This window comes from Brienomyrus brachyistius, chromosome 11, assembly GCF_023856365.1.
Source record: "Brienomyrus brachyistius isolate T26 chromosome 11, BBRACH_0.4, whole genome shotgun sequence".
NCBI classification, from domain to species: domain Eukaryota; kingdom Metazoa; phylum Chordata; class Actinopteri; order Osteoglossiformes; family Mormyridae; genus Brienomyrus; species Brienomyrus brachyistius.
In genome coordinates this window covers 2,565,267-2,591,581 of record NC_064543.1, presented here as the reverse complement: position 1 = coordinate 2,591,581, position 26,315 = coordinate 2,565,267, and the positions used below count along the sequence as shown (strand labels likewise).

At 40.3% G+C, this 26,315-nt stretch overlaps 2 protein-coding genes across 2 annotated transcripts in view; one reads left to right on the top strand and one right to left on the bottom strand.

Annotated features, from left to right (window-relative positions):
- mettl15 (methyltransferase like 15) overlaps positions 1 to 10,154 on the top strand; it is a 75,553-nt gene extending 65,399 nt beyond the window's left edge. The window contains exon 8 of the mRNA XM_049030267.1: positions 9,379 to 10,154. The gene's annotated coding sequence lies outside the window, so the exon portion shown is untranslated. The remainder of the gene's footprint in view (positions 1 to 9,378) is intronic.
- The window catches only part of kif18a (kinesin family member 18A), a 314,001-nt gene that overhangs the window by 95,433 nt on the left and 192,253 nt on the right, over positions 1 to 26,315 (bottom strand). The window lies entirely within an intron of this gene.

Here is a 26,315-nt window from a genome sequence, read left to right as displayed (position 1 = left end):
CCACAGGATATATTAAATTAATGACAACATAAAAATTTAGATTCTGCATACCTCGGCACACTGGGGTTTAATTTAGAATCTTGTTTTAAATGACAAAGTCAGTGAAACATATGCATCCAATTTGTTTGTATACAACAAATATGGAAGTATTTTTGTCACATGTAGTATTCAGTAATCACGATGCATTTCAAAAATGGTAATTGTGGGCTCAGATATAGCTTAGTATTGTTCTCATAAAAATTCCTGTCAGTAATCATGGCTAATTAACTAGGTTGTGAATACTAAAAAAAACTCTGGAAAACATGCAGAAACACAAAAAGTTTGTTTTATATTACTGTTGAGTTGTTTTAGTGTAAAACACCATTCTTAACATCATCATTACTGAATTACGATCATTGGACTTTCATATTAAGGATTTTGACTCTCAGCTGCCTTCTTGAAGCTTAAATTTAAGGCTTTTGTGAGCCTGGTTAATGGATTAGACACATATACACCAGGAATTAAATCTACAGCAATTAATATGATAGTGCTGATATCTTGAAACAGTGTTTTTTTTTTTTTTTTTTTTTTTTTTTTTTTTTACAAATGGGACACACGCCACTACAGGAAATTTAGAGATACCAGTTAATCTCCACATCTTTTGACTGCTGGAGAAAAACTGCCATACTGGGGGAAACTCCCATGACGGAGAGAACATGCAAACTCCACACAAAGGTTTCTAGAGGTATGAGATGGCAATGAGTCCTGATGAACCACTGGGCACTTCAGTTTTCAATAATCTCCTCTAGACAGTTGAGTATCTAGAGTGTACTAAGTCCAGGGGCTTAGCCTACATGTCGTCTACATGCCCAAATCGTTGGATGTTACTGAAGAGATAAGTTGTCTCTAACAATAACCATCTACTGTAGTTAGTTATCTGTGACTAGGTTAGTCTGCCTGACAGCAAAGGATGGTGATCTCAAACTGTATATGGATTACCTACAACAGGGTTAAATAACCTGGTTAACCTAAGTACCATGTTAACTATATCATCAACAAAAGTTACACCTCTCATGTCCTTGTAAGTATTTGAAGAAGGTGGTCAGGTAGCCCATGTCTGGTAGGATACTTTGGGTTGTACAAACTACTTTAAACCTGAAAGACTCCTGTGCTTGACTAATTAATTCAGTTCTTCTTACGCTTTGAGTGGTTTGTTTCCTTGATTGAAAGACTCAACCAGCTGTTTCACATTAACATTAGTGACACATGCATGATTATCGGAGACTGACCAATCAGCACACAGCAAGAACTCAGTGATTAACTGAAATCTATAGATAAGGGAACTTAGTTGGCGTGTTTGTGGTCCAGGTATACATTACACACACAAGTATACATTATCTCACAATGTAATAAAAAACGTTGTGGGGCAATATTTTCGGGCCCCAAAAGGGAAAATTCAAATCTGTGACTGCAATCAAAAAACTAAAAAGCCAAAAGACTTGTATTTTGTTTGGTTACTTATGGTTAAGGTTAGGGTTGGGCAGGGGTCAAGGTTGTCTTTGCTGGGAATAGGGTTTTGCCCATAGAAATGAATGGACAGTCCCCATAAAGATATGCGCAGAGGTTTGTGTGTGTGTTTGTGTGTGTGCGCGTGCAAATTTGTTGAGAATCAAAATGAGATAGCTGAATAGTACCAGAGAACGGGGGAGGGTTAGGCAGGGGATTTCTGAGATCAGATTTCAACATCCAAATGGTCAAACTCGTTGAAAACATTTGATAGTATTGCTAACCTGCTAATGTTAAAAATTTCGAGGTTCAACCCACTGGCCTAGTCCAGGGCTATATCAAGTGAGTCATAGCAATGGAAACTGTCATTTAGTACTGCAATCCTCTGTTTGTATTGCCTTTACTAAGAAATGCCCAATCAGATGGTACCGTTAACAAATTTGGCTTGCTAAGGTGCCATGATTGCTATGAAAATAATTTTGGCAAAAACATTTATTAAAAGATCACCATGGCAGTTAATAAGTATAATAATGTACTCATGCTGTGTACACATTCTCTGTGTTACACATGATTAACTCGCTGCTCCACCTCTCAGGGTCTGCAATTTGCATTTACATAATTTTGTCGTCTCTATTTAAAGACTTCTATAAAATCCTGCGGCTTGTAATTGATTTTTTTTTCTTTTTTTACTGTGAAAAAAATTGGAGACTGTCCTCCTTCTGGGTAAATGGGGGAAAAAAAACAAGATAATTGACATTGCGTTGTAATTACAGCAGAATTGGTATAATTATTGCTCAGTTCAAACATGAAATTTCCTCATTATACATAAAAGAAGACATTCGGGTCTAATTGGCTTTCACATTTTGCTGGATCATACGGAGAGGCTCTTTCACTACTGATGCAGCACAAAATTCTGCCTAAATTGGGTTAGTGTGGGTTAAATGGAATAGATCCCAGTTTGTACACCAATTAATTTCCCTCCTGCAACATTGAGGCCTGCCAGGCTTCCCCTTATTTTACATCTCCAACTCTAAAACGCATACTATGCATTCACTGAGCCTGTTTCAAAGTTATTCACAACCAATGGTTTTACCCAAACTGAAACATCCATTAATATACCTAGAAAACGGCTCCCAAATTTGAACATCCCCATTCATTGTAGTATATAAAATGTTTCAGTGAAGAAAATACGGTAAGTATGCCGATAGTAAATTTTTAAAAAGTACACCCCTGAATCAGTAAGGCACGCCAACACCAGCACGGTGATGTTAGCATCAATGACTCTAGGTATGATGCTAATATTCAGGGATTGACATAACTGGTACGCAAGTACGCATTCGCCTTTAAAAGTGATGTGTGCGGCAATCGATTGTTGTAACAGCACGAATGCATATGTATTTTATGTGCATCTGCGCCGATATGACAAGAAATTATTGTGCATTTTAACCTTTATGTGCTAATTTGTACTTCATTTGCGGTATAGAGGTTGAAATGCACGGTAATTTCTTGTCATATCGGTGCAAATGCACATAAGACACGTATGTATTTGCGCTGTTACATTAATCGATTGCCGCATGTATCGCCTTTAAAGGCGAATGTGTACTTGTGTTAATAGTGTGAAGTGCTGTGTTTTGTTTATGCTGGGCGTTAACAGGTCCTGTATCATCCAAAGAATTCCACTTTTAACTCCATAGGACATGGTTCCAAAAATCATTTAAACGCTTGTTTGCAAATATGAGATGACAATTTAGGTTTCTTTGGACTAACAGACTTCAGTCACAAACCTCATTTTGAGCCAATCTCTTTCCTATTGCAGTCATTCACACGAGGCCTTTGAGTGCTTTCCTGGTATCATTCGTGATTTCCTGGATGAATTACAGATATTTTGCAAACTGAACTCTTCAAGTGTTCTTCATTTGGAAGTAATGCTCGCATTGCGGTCCAGTGAAGTCTCAGGATCTTAGAAATAGCTCTGTAACCCTGTCCATGCACGCAGACACACACACACACGCATATATTATACATTATGTAATCAATATAATCATATATGTGTTTCTTCCTTTGTTGTGACAGTGGCACTTGGATGGTAAGGGTCAATATGAGTGCGCTTTAGATTCAAAAGGGCTGTCTGTAAACATGCCTGGCTGTGTTCGATCAGCTGAATCTAATTATCAATTAATTATGGTCAATTGGTTCATTAACTAGGAGGGCAGTGCCATTTCACATGGGTGATACGGGTGAATGAATTAAAGTAAATAAAATAGTAATCAAAAAACTCTGTTATGTGTTTATTCAGTTTTTCCTTTGTTTAATATTTTGTCTCGAAATCTGAAACCATTTAGTGTGTCAAATATGCAAGAATAGAGAATCAGGCAAATATTTTTATCCTTTTTTTCATGGCGCTATAAAATGCTTTTTTTAGAAAAGGGATCAGTTATTTAAAACATGTTGCAGCTGCGTGAGAAGAGAGCTGGGAGATGTGCTTTGAGTCTTTGGAACTGCGATGCAGAATCGATATCTTAGAGAGCTCCCTGGGTCTGCGTAGGTCATGTCTCACTTCACCCTCCCATCGCTGTTTGAAGGCAGGCATACAGAGAGGGGCTGTGTCCCTTTGCTTCTGTTGGAGGAGTTCTTAAGGACTGCTGCGTGCAATGTTAATCAGGTAAGGGCTGCATTCCAGTGCTATAAAAAGATTCCTCAATGAAAGGCTTTGAAGTCGAAGCCATTTGAATGATTTTTGTGAATGACGCCGGTTTCTGCTCTCCTGGGAGGCGGATCGCATCCAGGCAAGACAGAGATGTTAAAGAGTGATGCTGCAGCCAGAAGCCCCTGCCTTTCGCTGACTTTCAATTAAAACTTAAATAAAAACACGACTTCTAAAGCTGTCCGCTTCACAGAGGGAAAGTGAACCCGCTGCCCAGAGAAAGCCTCGCAGTCCTCCTGTCCAATTTTCCATTCATTGCCACCTAATTGTTACATTTTCCCATCCCTCTGTCTACTTTCAGAGAAGACGAGAGAATTACCTGGGATACATTCTGTCCCAGTTCACTTCTGCAACCAAACACCTTGCAGAATTTTAAAAGTTAATGAGGTTGATGAATTAATAATTTGGCGTTTTGATGCGGTTATAATTAAGACCGATGCTACAGCTTTGAGGAAATGGTCAGGGACAGTCTTCTGTGATTTCTGGGTCAAGGAGAGCACCCAGTGACACTAAGGACTATCAAAAACTGATTAAATATTTAAAACGAGGAGAACCACAGACTGTTCGACAGCAAATACATGTGTAGTTTGTCCTGAGATACTTTTAAATCTCTCTGGATGCTTAATGTGCTATTTGACATGTTGTTTTTACCTCTCCCCATACCCCATGCATCCACAATAACAAATGCTGTCGGTACTTGGCGAGGTGCCAGCACAGAAATTTTTTTTGCCATCGTGGTCTAACTGGGGAATCGTCGGCTCCTGTAAAATAAGAAGACAGCTGCAGTGTTTATTTGTGAGCGATGTCGCCTACAACCATGAAGGAACGATCAGGCGGTTCTGCTGGCGCTGATTTTAGCAGAATCCTGTGCTTCTAACCGAGCTCGATTACATGCAAATGTAGTATTACTTTACAGTAATTATTTGCTCATTGGAATGCGACCAAATTTAATTAATGTTCTCTTGCTTTTTATAACCGATGCCTTAACGGGTGTGTCTTTTGTCTGGATGTAATTTGGTAAGGGAAAACGAAAAAAATCCCCAAAACGGAGGGAAGCTTAATAGGAATCACCTCGGAGAATGAGGGGGAAGATGAAAGACCTATGGACAGAAGTAGATGGGGCAGGAGAATGCATGTGTGGTTACGGAGCCCCTTAGTCACTACCTAACTACTATAGCCTTATGCGGCACCCCATCCCTGGAGAACCGTGAGACTCACAAAGCATCCTCCAAAGCGAACTGCAGTATCTGGGTGGCCATTGTCTCTAGTCGGAGCCTTTTGTTGCCTCAGTTCACATTACTTATTCAGTAGGATGCTTCGGATTGGCTGAAGAAGACCCTCATGCTGCCTGGCCGCTCGTATTGCTCGAACACTGACTTGCATATCCAGTGCGTGATCCACACTGCAAGGAGCAGCTCTGAGCACCAGGGAGGCACTTCAGAGAAACAAACACAATCCTCTTATTGCGTCACAGAAAGCCCTCGCATGTCTCCAGCCGTTGCCTTGACAAATGTTCAGCCGCCCCACCTCACAGCTCTATCTTCATCATTCGGGTGAAATTCATTCATTCGCCAGTACTCTGACTACATTTTTCAATAGAAATATACTATATCTATCTTCATTATTCATTCATTATATGTCTTCATTATTTATGTGTCTATACACACACACACACACACACACACAAACGCATAATCACAAGCTGTGTGTGTATATACCATACAGATATAGATAACACCCTCCATTTCCAATTAAGTGAAAATAAATTCCTGGCAATGACAGAAAGAAAACTAAACATGACAGATTAAAACAGAGAAGTTTAACAAATATCCACTACATTTAAGTTTAAGGGCTTAGTTTTGCCATGTATCATGTCCATCCATCCATCCATCCATCCAACTATCTTTAAGCTGCTTATCCCTGTCAGGGTCACATGGTATGACGTTAACCTGCAATTGAAAAAGAGGGGGGAACGTACAAAATAACTGCATTTCTGCTGTCACGTTCTTTTCCATCTGGTAATGACCTGTCTGCTTGTCATGCTGGCTGACCAGTGCCCAGACCTATTACCTGTCGCACCTTCAGTGCTCACTTTGCAGCACGGTAACATCTGGGAACCACTGCACATATATCGCTGAAAGAAATTGCCTAGGAGAGCCGCTATAACAGAGGACAGCTGAAATCAGAAGCCTTTCTATAAACACATGCTCTGGACTGATTTCAGATATGATATTTCGTTTAATGCATGTTTAAATGTATGTTAAGGAGTCATTTAATTTGGTGGATGTCCTTTGGTAATAAATATTAAGAATATCTTTAAGAAAGATTTTGTGTGTGGGGGGGGAGGAAGGGGGGGTTACAATCGGTAGGATTGTGTGCTTCATTCCTATCCTCAGTTGACGGGACTGATGGGGGGCCAGCCCATCGCAGGGCACACTCACACACCATTCACTCACACATGCACACCTACGGGCAATTGTAGCAAGTCCAATTAGCCTCAGCATGTTTTTGGACTGTGGGGGGAAACCGGAGTACCCGGAGGAAACCCCACGACGACATGGGGAGAACATGCAAACTCCGCACACATGTGACCCAGGCGGAAACTCGAACCTGGGACCCAGAGGTGTGAGACAACAGTGCTAACCACTGCACCACCATGCCGCCCCCTCAGCTGACATGTTGATAGATTTTCTCGTCATAGTTTGGGTTCCACCTGCTATTCAAAGATATGCGGTGATGTGAATCAGCACCTTTAAGTTGCGTGTTACTCCTGTGTTACCTGAGTGTCCTGGGATATTAATCAGCCCTACCGTGATCTTGTCCTGGATAAACTATTAGCAAAATGGATATAAGACAGAATTGTACAGGAAAATATAAATCTTTACCTTTTTTCAATCAATAGCGCAAGACTGTAGGTATCAGAAGAAATATCTACGTTACACATCCTATTGAGCACTGCCACTGGCGAAATATCTACATTGCACATCCCATTCAACACTCTCATTGGCAAAACATCTACGTTGCACATCCCCATTCAGCACTGCCACTGGCGAAATATCTACGTTACACATCCCATTCAGCATTGCCACTGGCAAAATATCTACGTTACACATCCCATTCAGCACTGTCATTGGTTCTGGTTCTCCAAATGTGTTTGACAAAAAATGCGTGATATTTTAACAATTTTGCAAATTATGGTTATGTGGACGTTTCTGCTGTTCTGACATTTTTACAGTTTTGTTTCTTATTTTCTGTTTCACTTGTCCCCTTCAAACTGAAACATCTTGTTAACGCTACTAGGATATAGACAATTTAAAAAAAAAGATAAAGACAGCTATGAACAATGCACATTTTGAGATTCTTAATATTAGTTAGACTACAAGAAACAAGGATAACTGAATGTTGTTCGCAAACAAAATAGACGAAAATCAAATTATCCTCTTTTTCTAAACTTACAGTTAATTTATAGAGCTTCAGAAAATATAGGCCTAAATGTTATTTTTTTTATAGATGAGAAAATGCAAATGAATTGCTAAGTGAAGACATGTCCGATGTTTTAGTTTACAGCTGCACTTCAACTGTTTGTGTTGCTTAGTGCAAACTGAGCCTAATTGATCATCTACAGCATCAGCCATCTGCCACAAACCACCTTTTTTCTCCCAGCCTTAACACAATGGGAGCTTTAAAAAGAGAAAAGAAAAAGTGCATTCTACCATTTTATCAGAAGGCACGCTGACATAAGAAGAGCACATTCTGTCTGACTCATCCTCAACTGGAAACAGCAAGTAACCAGTAATCAGCACCTCTGAGACAGCAGATTACTATAGCAGAATCAAATCATCTTCTTTCTGGAAAACCTTTTCAGGTACAGGTCCGACCCAACACTTTGCCTCTATTATCCTTTCTTGAGAGCTCTGGCTTCTGTAGGGCATTTGGTGTGTAACGGAAATGAGCTGCTCTGCTGTGTGAGCCTCATAATGGGGTCTCCCGGAGATTGACGGTGAGGGGGACATGGCAGCTGGAGAGTAAGCGATGTAATGATAGGGTTTGCGATACAAATTGCTGGCATGCCCCACTCATAACAACTGGATGGTAATCAAAGCATTTCACACTCTGCTCAGCTGCACAAAACAAAGAGTAGGTTGTTCGCTCGCTATCTGTAGGGAATTTGAGGGGGTTAACTGTACCCTATAATTTCCAATTTCCATCTTGTTCTCAAATTACATGTTCTCTTGGCAATTTAAAAAAAAATCTCAGCTATATTTGTTTAGCTACAGTTTGTGTTTTGATTGCCCCTTTAAATATGTTTTGTTGCCATAAAATATCATGCCTGGCTCGCCTGGTACATTGCATGAGCAGTGAACTAGAGAATCATACAAAAATAAATCTAGAAAATAGTAAACAGAAGCAGCTAATGTGCGAGATCAGAAATATAATTTCTCAACATTAACCTTAAGCTCAGTTTGGAACTTTATTGCCTGTATGTAGAAATACAGGGATTGGTTATGATATGGTGCAACACAAGAAACGTTGGACAATAACAAAAATACAGAGGTACCGCAACAATATAGAGGCAAGACAACATCCAATCATGTACTGTCTGACATACCAGGGGTTTTGCTAAGATCTTAAGACTTAAGCTGCTTAGCCCCAAAGACATAAGCTGTCCAAGGATCCACCAAAATCACCGAAATGAGAACGCAGCCATGGACTGTTGTTGTGATATATGGAATTCTCAGAGTAAGATCACGGTTGTTTAAACATTTAAACATCTGAGCTAAACAAATCACCTGGGGCTCATTTGGATTCATCCGGGGCTTCAGCCGATGCAGCATGTGTAACAAGTGCGGTACAGCAGCTCTAACACAAACAGTAAATGCAACAAAACTGCAATGAAAAGCAAGTACAGCAACTACATCAATGCAGAAATCACAGCTGTAGTCAAACACAGGAGTAGGTGATGTGACTGTGGTAAAAAAAGGGTTATATCTAGCTGAGTTTTTTGATGAGCCAGGTCATTTCAGGGGTGAAATTGTAGCAATTGACTTGATACTGACTTGGCAGTTTGACAAAGGGGTATCTTTGGGGGTGGAAGGGTTATATGGAAATCTTACCCCGTCTCTTTTTTGCTCTGGCAATGAAGAGGTCAATTTTCGCTGGTAGCTGACAGGCAATGATCTTCTCTGCAGGATGGACCACCTGGTGCAGCTTGGTCTTGGAGAAGGAGGAGGATAGGAGCCAGATACTGATTGAGGTGGTCAGAAGACCCTCACTGATGTCTGAGGAGAAGCTCTCTGGATGGGATAGGAGATGTATGAAGAACAATCTCTATTAGGCTTTCCTAAAGAGGAAGGTAACATTAATGTCCTACCTCAAAGTACAGAGATGAAGGTTTATTCTTGCATTGAGGTTTCCTCAGGTCAGCAGCAGTACATCTTGCACTTACTTTCCCAAAGTGAAACTTATTTATTACCTAGCAAGGATGTTTGTTGTATGAAATCCTGCATGAACAACTGCTGATGAGGGACTTGAGTAACCCTGATATAGGAAAACACTGATCAGTCCTCCTTCTGAGCCCCCATAATGCATGACACAGCAGAGCATTAAGGAAGTGTATTGCTTACACTGAGTAAATATTATTACCACAGGTATGATGCAAGGCCTGTCACACGGCAATTTCATCTCAATGGAGCGCTGTGAGCTGCATCGTTAGCTGGGGAATACCCTTTGTGCTATCACTGTTACACAGACCAATACATTTATACCATAATAGGTAGAGCATTTGGAAGAAATATGGCAATTTGCACCCTTAATAAATGGAACGCTTGTAAGATTTGGGTATATTTGTAGAAAATGGCACAACCTGAGTGGTGAGGAGCATATTACAACTGCCTTGTATTACTTCATTCTTTTAAGAGCGTGGGCTCTTACCTTTTGAGAACGTCCAATAAACCACAGATGTTTATGTCCTGAATTTATTCTTGTATTCAGCTTAAAAAAAGAGGAGTCTGTGAACATAACCGGTGAGGTACATAGAAATATGATGGTGGAAACCTGCGGAATGACACGTCGCTGGCTGAAGCCTCATTTCGGACAATTAACCTCGTCACCTCAGCTTTTGTAAACGAGCGCAAAATAAACACAGCTGGCATTGATTTGGGCACAAGGAAATTTAGGCAGAGAAACAAAATCAGTTTGGTAAGCTTTCATTAGTTAATGTGCAAATCATTTTATTCCTTGTCACACTTCTGTCATTGTTAAATCATTAAAAGAAACCTGTCTATTACTGTCAATCAAATTATCCTTTGTTTTCCTCTGTCCTTTCAGGGTCATTGGCCGTTAAATATATATATTTATATAATGTCCCCCACAATGTAATAAAAACCTGTTAATCAGGTCCCCACAAAGATCTGTGAATGCAGTCAAAAAAGTAAAAACACCACAAGTCTTGTATTGAGTGTGGTTACTAATGATTGAGGTTAGGGCTGGGTAGGGGTTAAGGTCGTCATGTTATGATTGTAGTTTTCCCTGTAGGTATGCATGGATAGTCCCCACAAAGATATAATTGTAATCCTGTGTGTGTGTGTGTGAGATAAAAAAAAGAGAACACACTTTTCATACTGAAAGACATCTTTTAATTAAGTCCATGGAGCTACTGTTTAGCTCTGTGGAGGACTGGGACCGATTTCGATTGGAGGCATATTTTATAATCTTGCACAGCACAGCACAACCTATTTCCAGATTGCTCTCTTGACTCTCCTCTGGTATGTCCAGTGGCATACTCTGCTAACAATAATGGGGTTTTGGAACAAGTAGGCCCTACCCTGTCATACACCTCCGTATGGTGCTTATGACTTTTTCTAGTAACAGTCACTGATGGGTCCTGTTTTTACCATGGACAGCTTAAAAATTCCCACATGACGAATTTGAAACACACGCAATTGTACACACGTGACACCCGAGGTTCCAGGCTACCCTGACAGGATTAGCATTTAGAAAATGGATGGATTGGTTGATGTTGAGTTTGTGTCATTTGGACAGCAGTTGAAATGAACTATTTACAAGGTTGGAGGTTTCTATTTTGATTAGTAAACACCAACACCTTATTCATTAAAAATACCACAGACGGTAATGCCATATTAAACAGCAAGACTGGAGTAGACGGTATTTGGAATATATTTCTGCTGGTTTCATAGTGAGGGTACTGGGTATTGCCTTCAGTATAATAAGCAAAACCCTCTTTCCAAGATCCCTGAATTGAAAAGAGTGGGTAGGGAAGCACTTGTCAAAACTGATGACATGACGAGTCGAGTCCTACCACTAAATATCAAAGAACGACTGTTACTCTTCATGCCATTAATTCGTAATCATTGCAATTCATTTCAGTATTCCAGTAAATGTTAATCTCTGAAATATCACTAATTAATGTCTTATTCACTGACAAATTAGACCACCACTATCAGCCACACACAGATTATCTTTAGCTTTGGTTGTCCAAATGAATATTAATAACATTACATGGTAGTCATTTGTCCACAGAAATTATTGACACTTGGTCAAATCTCTGTGGAATATTTTATGTTTAAGTTGTGTTATTGATAACCCAGGCTGACTCACATTACGAAGTTATGTGTTTCTACAGAAGGTCATATTCTGCTCAAGGATTTCAACCTAAAAAACTGATTTACCCCACATCAGATACGAAAGCAATTCATTGAACAAAATGTATGGAAGATTTGTCCATAGCTATCAGGATTGAGGCTATTCCGGAATACATTCATCAGTTCCAATCCAAATCAGCAAATGGAACTGGAATTGGGATCAGGAAAAACAACCATGGGGAGAAGAATTTGAATTGAATTCGAACTTGGGGGCAGATTTAAATTACAATTCCAGTTCCCTGTCCTGATTTGGATTGGAATTAATGAATGTATTCTGGAATGGCCTCAACTCTGATAGCTATGAATTCTTTCAGTGCCATATGAGTAGACCTGGTTCATTAATTATTAAAGGATAGATTTACCATAAAGTCAGATATCCATTTTTATTACTTTATAACTGATATTTTCACAAAAGGTGCCAAGGATATTTTTTCCCCCCACATGCCTGTATCAGGCGCATTACAAGATTACAAGTAGGTAGTCAAGTGTCTTAAACATAATTGCACAGGAAGTAAAGAGTTTGCACAATTTTCAAATCTGAAGCAGGCTCTCAATAACATTTCCATGAAATTTGTCACTGAGATAATTTAGCATAAAAACGATTATGTTAACTGTCATCAATAAATGGTGTGCAATGGCAATACAAAAAAAATGCTGATGTAAGCCCAGAATTGCCAGCCCAGTATGCAATCATTCAGCACAACAGTTTTGGATTTAAACTGAGTGACTGATTATTAAAACCTTCATTACAACCTTCTTATATGCAAACACTGACAGCAACACCAAGGTAAGTGGTGAGTTAGCAAATGCAATAATAACAGCAAAGAAGAAAAAATATTATGCTTATGAAGTCTGTAATTTTCAAGCAGTTCAAGACCTGCTTATCCAATGCAAGGTTACACTGTGACTGGAACCTATCCCAGAGCACAATATGGGGTGTCCCCTCTATAGGATGCCTGTCCACAGGACACAGTACACAAAGCAAACTTTAGAGACACCAATGCAGCCGAATTGCATGTCTTTGGACTGCAGGAGTAAACCTAAACAAGTGCTAAATTGCACAAATTAGCCGAGTCAGTTATTCAACCCAGAACACTGGAGCTGCGGGGCCCATAATGTTCTACCCATGGCTACGCTCATATTTATCACTAGCTGAAATTGCAGGATTGGCTAATAATAAATCCGCATTATTCAATGATCCCCTAGTGAGCAACATTCAACTGTTTAAATTGGTAGTGACATTGTGCTATGTTTACAGTATAGCAGATAGCATTGTTGATTGTAAGGTCTTTACTGTTGGACAGTACAAAATTTGTGGTAACATTTTTTGTGTTTGCCCTGTCTATAATAATCTATGAACCCATTATAATGCATATGTAACACATTATAGCCATATTTATTATGCATTATGAATGCTCTATTTAATGGTCATCTATAATACACTATAGATACCTTCACAAGTACAAAGCATCTTAGTTTTTATACCAACCATTGGAATGCATTGTGCAGGTATCAAGAGTTTGTTACACATGCGAGTTTCACTAGAGCTTATGAGGTATTATAATCAACACTGTAATGCCATATGGGGAGGGGGGCGCCTTGCTCAAGGGCCCACAGTCATGCCGAGGCTGGGCTTGGACCCGTGACCTTCTGATCACAGGTGCAGTGGCTTAGCCCACAGAGCCACTTATTACCCCCCTGTTACTGAGTGTATTTTTAGATCATGTAATATGTAATAGTAACCAGGCAAGAATGTAAATAGGTTGTATTGAAATTTATACGCTTAATGAGGTATTGGACTGTGTTATTCTCGCACCTTTTAGTGTTTATTACATTTGTTGTGTTCTGTGCTGTGTTATTGCTAAGTTCTTGCAAGCCCACCTTAAAACTGTCTCCTGCTTAGCTTCCCAAAAGAACATTTGCCTGACGTATATTATTGATAATTACTTGAACACTTTAATAATGAATCTAGTACCATTTTAATTACTTTTAATCAGCCTAGTCTAACCATTAATACTGACTGTTTTAATTATAGTTTTTCAGGTTCTAAAAATACAACTGATGGTGGGTATTTATGCACTAACATGGTTTCTGTATCACTGCGGAGAGACCTGACGATTTGACCGAAAAGATGAACAAATTGGTAGGCTCTGGTGCACTGAAGAAGAGGAAGATGCACACATTAATACGGCCCCAGTTCACATATCTGAATCTCTATCTTGAATCCTTTGGTCTTGGCACCACTTGAGTCTCTGAGATGCTTGGATCCCCAGTAGGCCTGATTCAAAGCATCATTCCTCCCAATAAACGCTTTAATTTTCCGTTATACCACGTCGCTGTTGAATTCGTGAATCTGATTGGTCGAAAGTATGTTGAAGAATATTCTTTAACTGCACACAACAGTGCCAGCCAGGCGATTCACATTAGTAAATCAATGCAGTAATATATCCATCCATCCATCCATTTTCCAAACCGCTTATCCTATTGGGTCGCGGGGGGTCCGGAGCCTATCCCGGAAGTAATGGGCACGAGGCAGGGAACAACCCAGGATGGCGGGCCAGCCCATCGTAGGGCACACTCACACACCATTCACTCACACATGCACACCTATGGGCAATTTAGCGACTCCAATTAGCCTCAGCATGTTTTTGGACTGTGGGGGGAAACCGGAGTACCCGGAGGAAACCCCACGACGACATGGGGAGAACATGCAAACTCCACACACATGTGACCCAGGCGGAGACTCGAACCCGGGTCCCAGAGGTGTGAGGTAACAGTGCTAACCACTGCACCACCATGCCGCCCCCGCAGTGATATATATAATCTTTAATTCTAACTAAGTATGAGTTAGTGTACGACAGGTCGTGCGTTATACATTTTTAAATGCACTGCTGCTGTGGCTAAGGACCACCAGAAATTGGGCTTAGCGACAGGCAATTTTGAATAACAACTGTCTTACGGTCTCAGGATTGGGCGATTTTTGAATTAACGAAGGTAGCTTGGGTCCACAGAGGCAGCCACCCTCCGCGCATAGGCTAGTTCTTAGCCACTCCAGCCGTGCATTTAAAATCGTATAAAAGTCCGTAAGTCAGATGTTATTCAAAATTGCCCGTTGCTAAGCCCATTTTTTTTTACTGGAAAAGATGAGTAATTCTATGAATATTATAATACAACGATATGAGATCAATACTGACAGAGCACCCTGGGTATGTATTTTTTTCCTGCACAGATGCTGCTCTTCCAAGAATATTTTTATTCTCTAACAAGATGAACAGACCGCACCCCAGGGAAGTTCACATATTAACTCTACAAAACCTACTTCACTGGATTTATTGACTAGCCGGATGGTCTTTAATGTGGTCCTGTGACACTTTGCAAATGAGAAACTAGCCCAGTGGTGCTTCAGAAACACTTCGAGCTGTGTCTATCTCAGTACATCTCAGGGACAAAGAATAAAGGAAGGGAAGGTTTGTACTTATTTATTTATTATATACAAAAACCAGTGTGGGCTCAGATGTGTTTTGAAGCCTCTTTTTTCCAGTTTCCTTGCCACATCACTTTGATTTCTTGTTATGAACCCTTAGTACAACACAGAAGACCTTTGATCAGTTCTGGCGTCCTGTGAAATGTAACTCTGTTGAAATCTATTAAGGTCACCAGCAGTTTTTATGCCATATTTAGGTCACAAAGACCTCTATTATATAAAACTGACCACATTAATCTGCAAGTGGCATCATTATTTCAGTGATGGCCTGTCATTACATCTGAACTGACTAATAAGCCTCTTGGCCAAGTCCATGTATCAGTCAGAGCATAACTGAGACAAAAATGTGGGTAGAACAATCTCCAAATCAGGCCTCAGCCAGTGCTCACTTAGATTCCATTCAAACAAGACACAAGGGCCGTCTGTGCGCTGCCACGTTAAGATTCAACTGCAGTCTGACCCCTGACATGCCGACCACGTCCACTACAAGGGCCAAACACAGAAGAGGTAACTGTTCACGAAAGACGTGTTGTTTAGTAGCTGGCGCATGAGTCTTAGGAAATTCTCAACAGTCCATCAGGAAATCGTAGGTGGGGGGATGTGCACAGGATGACTGACTGGTTTTGGTCGACTCATCGTGTGCATTTAATTTCAGAAGTGACCATGACTGTTGTCTCAGTACATGCAAATAGACACTCTGAGCTAATCTGGAAGTATGTATAGCATGACAAGGATGAATCACATGGTTTGCACCAAACAATGTTCTGAATATACTATTTGCTGATTGGATAGCTTGCATGTTGTCAGTTACTCATACAATAAAATAGACACGAACTCTAAAAATATATCTAAATCAGAAAACTTGAATCTTGCTGGTACTATGGTAAATTTTTTTCTATTTACATGCATCTTCCAATGTTAAGCCTTGCAGCAATTTTTCATGAGTTAAAAATGATCAAATGTATATCTTTGATAAAAGTGTCTATTTTGACAAACATGATCTTATGGGAAACATTGTGGAAAAGAATGGAATCTTTTATAACTCTATTAGCATAAAATGTATTATTAATAAAACTCACAGTTCTCACAGTTTTCCATAAGAACATTGACCTACAATGACAAGTAATTGACTCGTCAAAACATGGGAGAAGTTAGAATATTGAGACAGCCTGAATCCCCGTTTAATCCAGTGATGTTGCATTTGATTTTATAGAGGGTTGAGAGTTAAGGGAAAGCTTCAGATTGTAGTTATGATGGGGAAAAAACATGGACTTAAGTCCACTGTGAAGCGGCAGCAGGTTTATTTGGGGAATATCTGAAAAAGGTGTACAGGAAATGCACAGAACACACACACTTAAACAGTGCCAAAATAATGAGGCCAGCAAAGGTCAATCCATATTTAAGAAGTCTTTAGCTTCTCTGGTTAGCTCTTTTAAAGAAAACAGAGATCTGATTTTAAAGGTAAACCCAGGATTTTAAAGTTTGAGGATATTGATGAGTGTATACACACTAAAACAATGGCCAAGGCCTTCATCAAAATAATAGTTTTGTCTTATTATTACCTCTGGACAGAAAACCTTGGAGATGTTACCCTACCAACATCCTGATGTCTATTTACACATTTCAAGGCATGTGCCACCACTAGTGGGAGAAGCAGCATTCCCATGACAACACGGACACCGTGCCTGGAATTTACAGGGCAGTGACTGGGAGCTGAGGTGAGGAAGGGAATTGAAATTGTTATTAAATTTACCACAGGCATACAGACACCTGCTTGGTGGTTACCAAGCACTTTACGACAGTTTGACTCTGCCGGCTTACATTCTAATTTTCCTGCAAGCCAGCTTCCCTTATTAATATCAAATTCCCAGAAGATAGCATCTATGTAGAAATTAATTATAGTAGATTAGTTTGATAGAGGGTACCAAAGAATTGTTGCGCTTTGGGTTTTGTTGGATTGAACAGACGTTATGTACTTGGCGCTTGACAAGACGATGCTGTGATGTTGCAGTACACTGGTATGAGGACTACTTCATGGTACTTTGGTCAGTCATTGGCATTTGCTGGTAACTTTATAAATGAGAATGTTCAGACACCATTTTTGGTCAGGCACCAGATTTTTGGAGATGAATCAGTGTGAGCTGATGTAGAACTTCATGAAGAAACAAAAAACATTTTGTTAATGCCCAACTGTGCCGTGGATTTTTTTGTCAAAAGTATTTTTATGTATTTTATTCGGGGCTTATGATATGACAATACCTCAGAACAGCAACAACGAGTTTGAAACTCACTCAGTTTGCATGTTCTCATGGTGTTGTGCAGGTTTCATGTCATGGATGGCAAGGGTAACGGTCTCCCTTGGTGTGTGCTGAGGTGGTCTCCCCAGCCTTGTGATACAGTGGTCTCCCCTGCCTTATGATGCAGTGGTTTCCCCAGCCTTGTGATATAGTGGTCTCCCATGCTTTGTGCTGCAGTGGTCTCCCCAGCCTTGTGATACAGTGGTCTCCCTTGCTTTGTGCTGAGGTGGTCTACCCAGCCTTGTGATACAGTGGTCTCCCCTACGTTGTGATGCAGTGGTTTCCCCAGTCTTGTGATACAGTGGTCTCCCATGCTTTGTGCTGCAGTGGTCTACCCAGCCTTGTGATACAGTGGTCTCCCATGCTTTGTGCTGCAGTGGTCTACCCAGCCTTGTGATACAGTGGTCTCCCATGCTTTGTGCTGCAGTGGTCTACCCAGCCTTGTGATACAGTGGTCTCCCCTGCGTTGTGATGCAGTGGTTTCCCCAGTCTTGTGATATAGTGGACTCCATTGCTTTGTGCTGCAGTGGTCTCCCCAGTCTTGTGATACAGTGGACTCCTCTGCCTTGCGCTGCAGTGGTCTCTTCGACCAATCCAGTTGTGTTCTAAATATTTTAGGATCTCTGACAGGTAAATACATTCACTGAAATACACTCAAATAAATACGTATACATTTTGAAATTGACGTAAGGGAAGACATTATAAGGGATATGATTCATGATCATGACGGGCACAAATACCACAAGTTGGATCATAATTATTTTTAGAATCATGATAAAAATAGTTCAGTATCTTTCCTCCATTTGCTTATCCTGGTCATAGTCAGTGGGGGGCCTGGAACCTATCCCAGGCGGCACAGGGCCAAGAGCTGGAATTCCTGCTGGACAGGATATACTATGGGCATTTTAGAGATGACCGTTACCTTAATTGTTAATGATTATCCCACATGTCATTGAAGAGGAAACCCATGTAACACAGAATTAACATGCAAACTCCCCACACACGTATTGGACACAGGATTCAATTGCTTTGTCATGCGGGTGTGAGGCCACAGTGCTAACTATGTCCCGATCCTCAGTACCCCAACCCGAACCATTCAATATTTATATCAACCCAGTCTGATCCCAATCTGATCTTTTAATAAATATTTAAATATACATACACATCCAGTAGGCGTTGGTGTAGTCTTTGTCTGAGTAAGCCTTGCGATTTCACAGTATACGTTCTTATCGTGTTCCTGCAAGGGCCTAATTTGATTCGCTATATTAAACGACTCTCTGCTGCTACTGTACCTCCTCTCAGAAGGATGGCTTTTCAATCATTGCAGGTAGCAGTTGGGCAGGTTAAAAATTTGCACACAGCTGACACTTTGAGAGTTCTTAGTTTCAGGCTTACTTACATGTGACAGAGCCTTGCAATCAGCGTAATTGACGTAAATTGGGGCGAAGCAGAAAGTGAAATAGATCGAGCTTTGGTAGCTCATACTGATCAATAAAAAATGCCTGGATCGGCCCCAATTCCGATCTTTGATGCTGGCTCGGGTCATCACTGGTGCTAACCATTGACCCACCATGTCACCCACTAAATATGTATGTTACCTATAATTACAGTGTGCTGATGCTATAGGGAACAGTATAGGCTTTTACATGAAAATGTTTAAACTTAATAATCCAAGAAATTGGATAAAAAATATGCAGATTTTAAAAGCCAAAAGAGATGTATTTGTGCACAGATGTTTTATTGTAATTGTGCATAAGTGGGTATTTGATAACAATATTCCCAGCATTCTTGATTCAATGCATTTAACAACAGTAATAAAAACAATGGGGGCGGGGCGGGGGGGGGGGGGGGGGGCAGAAAGGAAAACAAAACTATCAGGGTTAAGATCATATACAAACCAAAAGTTGCATCACAGTTAGGCAACAATTGGCTGCAGGGACAGGCATCATGATCCATAAGGGGTCACTGGGAGAGCGGTAATGAAATTCAGTGTTTTATAAGGAATGGGAATGAGGATCAGGTGAACTGTGCACTCATCCTGAAATGCCCTTTGCCCCGTCTCACAGTTTAATTCCCAGTAAGTCCAGTGTCCTTTTTAAACGGATGATTTTCCTGAAAATTTCCAAGCGCGATATGAAGCATAACAAAGGAAACTTTCTAAAAGAGTGTAGATAATCAGTACTTTTAATGAGATGACCCATCCAGAGCACTCCACAAATGTTCAATTTTTAGTGGTTTAATGCGACTGGGAGCTCATTAGCGTAGAGCCCTGGGGGAAGTCAGTCCCACCCCCACCCTATCAATCAGAGCTGATGCATTGAAACTGTGGAAGCATCGTAGGGGGTGTTAAACAAAAAAAAAAAAAAAAAAAAAACTTGTGGGTGTCAGAATCTGCCACGATCCAATGGAAATGGCCGGATTCTAATAATACAATCATGCTAATCATGATAATCATGCTAATCAAATGTTGTAGTATCGACGATGATGAGACTGTATCTGTGCAGTTACCCATTAAACGATCGAGGAAGTAGAAGAAGATGACTGTACCTCTCGGCAACACGATATAAAATTCAGTAGGATCAGTCACAGGCTGTGGAACATTGACTCAACTCGAGTCTGTCTGCGTAGCTGACGTGAGCAGGCCTGCATTCCGGACGGAGGCTGACCCACGTTCTCAGAGTGACGTCAGCCAGAGCCCCATGAGAATATGGTGAGTCAGAGCGCCAGCCTGCTTGAGTGCCGTAGCCGCTAGTTCATCTTTGCCGATCCCAGCAACACCTTCTAACGCTGCTCAGTCCCTGCAAGGGCTGCTGTCTTGTGCATTTTCTCTGCCTTATTTGTCAAACTTCTCCTTATCTCCTTGTTCCCGTGCACTTGTTTGGATTTTGGACAGAATCTGACAAACAGGCGGAGACACATTTTTAGCACAATGAGCTATTTCAAATAATCATGGTATTTAATATTTCTTATATGACTTAACACTCTTAAAATTGACATTGTCACGAGACACTGCACTATAGTTTTATGAGAGGGAGATCAATGAAAAAAAAAAATCAATGTGGAAAAGCTGAACATTATTTCAGACTCGTTAATGATACTACTCGAGCAGTACTGCTGGAAAAAAAAATGTAATAATCAGAGATCACAAATGCAGTTGTAGTGCGCAGGGCTTCTTGATCTTACTGATAACAACTTAGGATATGGTGAGACGCCGCATTCAGAGCCGATCAGTGCACTGGATAAACCTGGTGCAAAGATCTTTTATCTAGATACTGTCAGGAGTATTGACCTCCATTGGGAAGCAGGTGAGGAAAAAAGGATGCATTTCCTTAATAATGAGCTGTGTGTATGTCTGAGTGCAACCCCAGTCGAGATGGTGAAGCTGTAGCTAGACACGCAAAAAAATGGAGACCAAGGACAGCATTAAATCACTGTATGGAGAAGAAACTGTGACGATCACATGTGACAGACTGCTCTGTAATCAGGAATTAGCCCTAATCACAATTGTAAATGAATGTGCAATGTATGGTGTAGTGCTGCATGCAAGAGGTGATTTGTCCTTTTTTTTCATAGCAGTTGGGTACTGTGTCTCATGTTCAGGTGGGCCACCCCTCAGGGAGAAAAGCAGTATTTTCTGTCTTGAATCCCTGTTTTTTTTTTTAGTGGCTAGAATCTCTTCCAAAAGGCAGCCAATGAATGATGCAGTGCACAGGATGTGACCAATCACTAGTGATCCCACTTGTTGTATATGTGCTGTAAAGATCCAAGAAGGAGGGCAGGTTACAGCTGAGATGGAATCATTTGTATAGAAATAGGAGAAGAGTAATGTGTTCAGACGTGTGTCTCTCCAACGTCACATTCAGTGTTGTGTCTGTCAGGAAGTCGGCTGTCCAATGACTTACAGATTCATTCATCACCTTAATTAATAACCTTCAACCACAGGATAGGCTGACTAGGTGCAGGGATTGTTTCAGTGCCAAATATTTCACAGATATCAGGGCTTTTAATGTGAAAACATATGCGTGTGTCCGGCTCTAAATTGGACTGGCAGTCAGCGAAGGGTGCGGAGTGCAGGATTATCGTTTTACTTCTGCTAACACAATCCAGCTGCATCCCATATGACTTAATAGAAGCACAGCCAGACAGGACAGCCAAACATTAATTTAATCTTCAAGTTATGAATTCCTGGCCCAGCATTTCAGCGTCATGCAGACTCATCAATTTTGAAAACTTGACTGCATTATGTGGGTGAAATAAAAACAGCCCAGCTATATTTGTAATGGGAGAGTGTGGGGTTGAAGCTGGTTCTGGTCAACGATACAGAAAGTGTGTATATGCAGCTCAAAGTCACGGCATCGCATTCACTCTGACATCCAGCTTTTTTGGAAAATTCCCATCTGCTTTGGGGACACATTAAATGTGCTTCTCCCCACTTACCCACCAATAGGTTCGCCATTCATAGTTCACAGCTTATCTGGGATACCCTTGGCCCAGAAAACTATTCATCCAGATTTCATTTATATCAATTTTTTTGGGAAAATGGTTATTAATGTAGTCACTTTTAATGTCAATTTATAAACTATCCAGAAAAACTATATATGTACATTCATTCTCCCAGACAATGACCGTATTAGTGTTTCTGCCAAAAAATTAGTCCAACTCACCCATATTTTCCATAAAAGCTTCTCATAGTATTGCACATCACTTACCAATAAGATGTATATTTTCAGAGCTGTATTTTGTGCAACTTCTATATATTATAGGTGGGTAGAATGTCAATAATAATAATAATATCTCGACAGTAAAGCTGTATTGTGTCAATAATAAATATTTGTGGTGCTTTACAGCTGCTTGCCTCAATGTGAAAATAAAAATGTATTCATTTCAATTCAAAATGTAATTTCATTGTAATTTATTATAGTAAAATATGTCCAATTTTACTCTTTGAAAGGCCATTCCTAATGATCCAACCGGAGGATCCATCCATCCATTTTCCTCTTATCCTATTCAGGGTTGCAGGGGGTCTGGAGCCTGTGCCGGAGGCTACGGGCGCAAGACAGGGAACAGCCAGGGTGGGGCGCCAACCCATTGCAGGGTACACTCACACCCCAGTCACTCACGCATGCACATCTATGGGCAGTTTCATAACTCCAAATTACCCTCAGCAGGTTTTTGGAATGTCGGAGGAAACCGGAGTACCTGGAGGAAACCCCATGACGACAGGGGGAGAAAGTGCAAACTCCACACACGCGGAACCCAGGTCCCGGAGGTGTAAGGCTGTACTAACCATTGCACCACCGTGTCGCCCCCAGCTGGAGCATCCAGAGCAGTAAAATGTGTATCTGCTCATTTCGTGTGCAGGAGTATGTGAGACCAGAGAGTAACCACATTCTGGCCACATTTGGATGCCCTTCACACTACATAATATCCCTGGTAATGACATCATGGACGTGAAATGCTGACTATTCCTGGTAAAGTGCAGAGATATACATACATAACCATATGCTATATAAAGCACAACTTTTGCAATCACTCTCCATGTTAAACAAACACTATCAGTTTAGCTGTGAGGTGGGAAAAAAAATCATATCTTTGAGTTTCCACTTGAATTGAGGATTTTTTTTTATGTAAATAGCAGGACAAAATGCTTACATCACAAAACACGTTGTGACCACCTGAAAAGGGAATTATTACATAGCAATTAATTGCCTGTCCTGACATTCGTGTAGCAAATGCCATTACAGCTGACCTTTACGCTCAACTGGGGCAAACTACTGTAAGTGAATTCGTTAATCAGCCAGTTGAGGAGTGGTTAGGCGAGGTCAGAAACAGTGGACACATTCTCCATCAATCTTTCTCAAAGCATTATTTCCTCTGTGCCTAGTGTTTAATATTTGTCACAAGACAATGCTTCAGGTATATGACACTAATCATGGGGGGCAAGTACAGTCCTGAAATTTAAAAAGTGCATCAACTCGGCCTGCATAAACTAGGATTCCTGTTAACATAAACATGTACCTTGTTCCATTTTAGGAAGTTTTTATATAAAAATATGAACGAAATTTTCTAGTGACCAAGATACACCAAAATATCTCCGGACCCCTGCAACACTGCACAGGCCAAGCGGGTTTGGAAAATGAACGGATCGATGGATAAGTTTATCATATTTCCCACAACAAAGTCTGAAGCCATATTTCTGAGAAACATTTCACTGTTCTTAGAATAAGGCTTCAAAATAGGCTAAGGATTATAAAGTGAAATATATGCAACATATACGAAATCTTTTAAATTTGGAATTAGGGTTTTTCTCATAGACATGAATGGATGGTCCCCATAAAGATATGAACACAAACATACGTGAGTGTGTGTGTGTCTGGGTGTGTCTGTGTGTGTGTGTTTGTGTGTGTGTATCTATGTGTATGTGTGTCTGTATGTATGTATGCATGTGTGTGGGTGTGTGTGTGTGTGTGTGTGTGTGTATCTATGTGTATGTATGTATGTATGCATGTGTGTGGGTGTGTATGTATGTCTGTGTGTGTGTGTACACAATGTCAGCTGCCCATGCTTACTTAACTGAATTAGCCAGATGTACAATCCACAATGTAAACTGAGATTAACTAATGGCAGCCTTCTCTTAATTTGGCATATATTGTGTCTCACTTTTTAAATCCGGACAGAAGACCTATTACTTTAGCTTAGCCTGCCCCATCGGACACCAACTGAGTTCATGTCATAGACATAGCAGACCACAGGCACAGCTACTGGTCAGCAGAGGACTGAAGGCTTTCCTGCACAAGTCCAAAGAGAGTGCTGCCCTACAGATGGCACGCTGACCCACAGACAGTGTAACAGAGGATAGCACTACACAATAACACACACTACTTCCTGTCCTATTTAATGTTAGCATGGCCCAGGGGGTTGGGCAGCTGGTTGACCTTGGACTCCCAGAGTTTTATTTTTCTACTAACAAACTATGGAGTTTTGTTTCCTTTCCTCCATTTTCTTCTGGCTTTCCTTCGCTATTCATTTACTCTATTGTTACCCTAAGCTGTGGTATGTCAGGAACTGCTATTTGAGTCTGTGGTAAGTGCTTTCGGTCAACCATACTGAGAAAGGTGCTATATAAAATGAACTATTAAATTAAGTTTTAATTAAATGATACAGTATAAAATCCTTTGTATAGGGTGGCCATTGCTACTCTTTTAGTATCATTTCCAGATAAACATGAAATAATAATATATGATATATTATGATGTATAAAAAATATCATATAACATATAAAACTAACTGTAAAAAGCTGGAACTGGCAAAAATACCCCTGAAAACCATTTAGTTTAGTTTATATTTTACAACCAAACAAGCTGCTATTTCGTGACTGTAGTTCCCAGATAAATACTAAGAAGCTGCTGCATGAATCTGTACACAGACCACTGAAAAAAGTTTTGAATAATCATTTCTCTTAAATTTTGTGAAAGAAGAAAACGTGATTCTAACATTTTTTCCATTTTCACCCGATAATGAATTGCGTATTTTGTTGGTGTATTTGAAATGTAATGTTTTAAATGATAGGTATTCTTGAATTTCAAGCAGCAATCTATCCATTCATTTCCTGTATCTGCCATGCAGGCTAGCAGGGATTCAGAGCCTGTCCCAGAAGATACAGACAGCGGCCAATTTAACATGTAAATTCCACATATCGTGCAGTTTGAACCCAAACTTCGCAGGTGGGGGCCACCATGTCACCTGGTTCCTGTCTGGGAATATCACAATGCTTTATTATATAAAGAGTGCTTTGGAAGATGGATGGAGGGACAAACGGATGATTATACTGCATCATTTGTATAGTTTGCTGGATTTGTGTTTCAAAGTGGCCATATTGTGCTTGAAAGTCCATCCAAGGTGTTTCTACCTTGTGTCCTATGGTTCCTGGGACTGACTCCAGGCTCCCTGCACCCCCGTGCTGGGTCAGTGGTACACAAGATGCATATCATTAACACATTAATGGAAAGCAAATACAATTACTGCATACTCTCTGTGGTACCTCTAAAGAATACCAACAGCTATCCAGTTATATGTGTGACGTACATACTGTATGTCCACCTCACTGTCCTCCGCTAGTAACCTTCTATTATTTGACCTTTCTGGTGTATTAAAGAAGGTGTTTTGAATGCATGGCGTACCTCCACCTGGTTTTAAATACTCCCATTCTTTGGGAAATGCTTTCACGTATATAGTAATGCCCTGGAAGTATTATCAATGGCGAGGTGAACCTCAAGACAACAAATCGGAAAATATCGGTAACACTTTACTTAAATAGATACCCACATAATGCATTATGATGCATTCATAAAGACATAACACATTATAGCCATGTTTATTATACATTATGAATGCTTTATGAAGCTCTCATCTATAATGCAGTACAAACACTTACATAATGCATTCAAGAGATGCTTATATGTTGTCGTATACATGCATTTTAAATTTTAAATAAAACGTTTTAATGTATCCTTTTGTAGTAACAGGGTTGACACAAAGAGCTTGTTCTCTGATTGTACATGAAAAATAAGTTAAAAAAAGGAGAGCATTTACTTGTCTTTTTACAATCAACTTTAACAAAGGTATAAAATGCAAATTCCTGGAAAAATGCAACAAATGGAACAGTCCTTAATCTCATAAGGGGT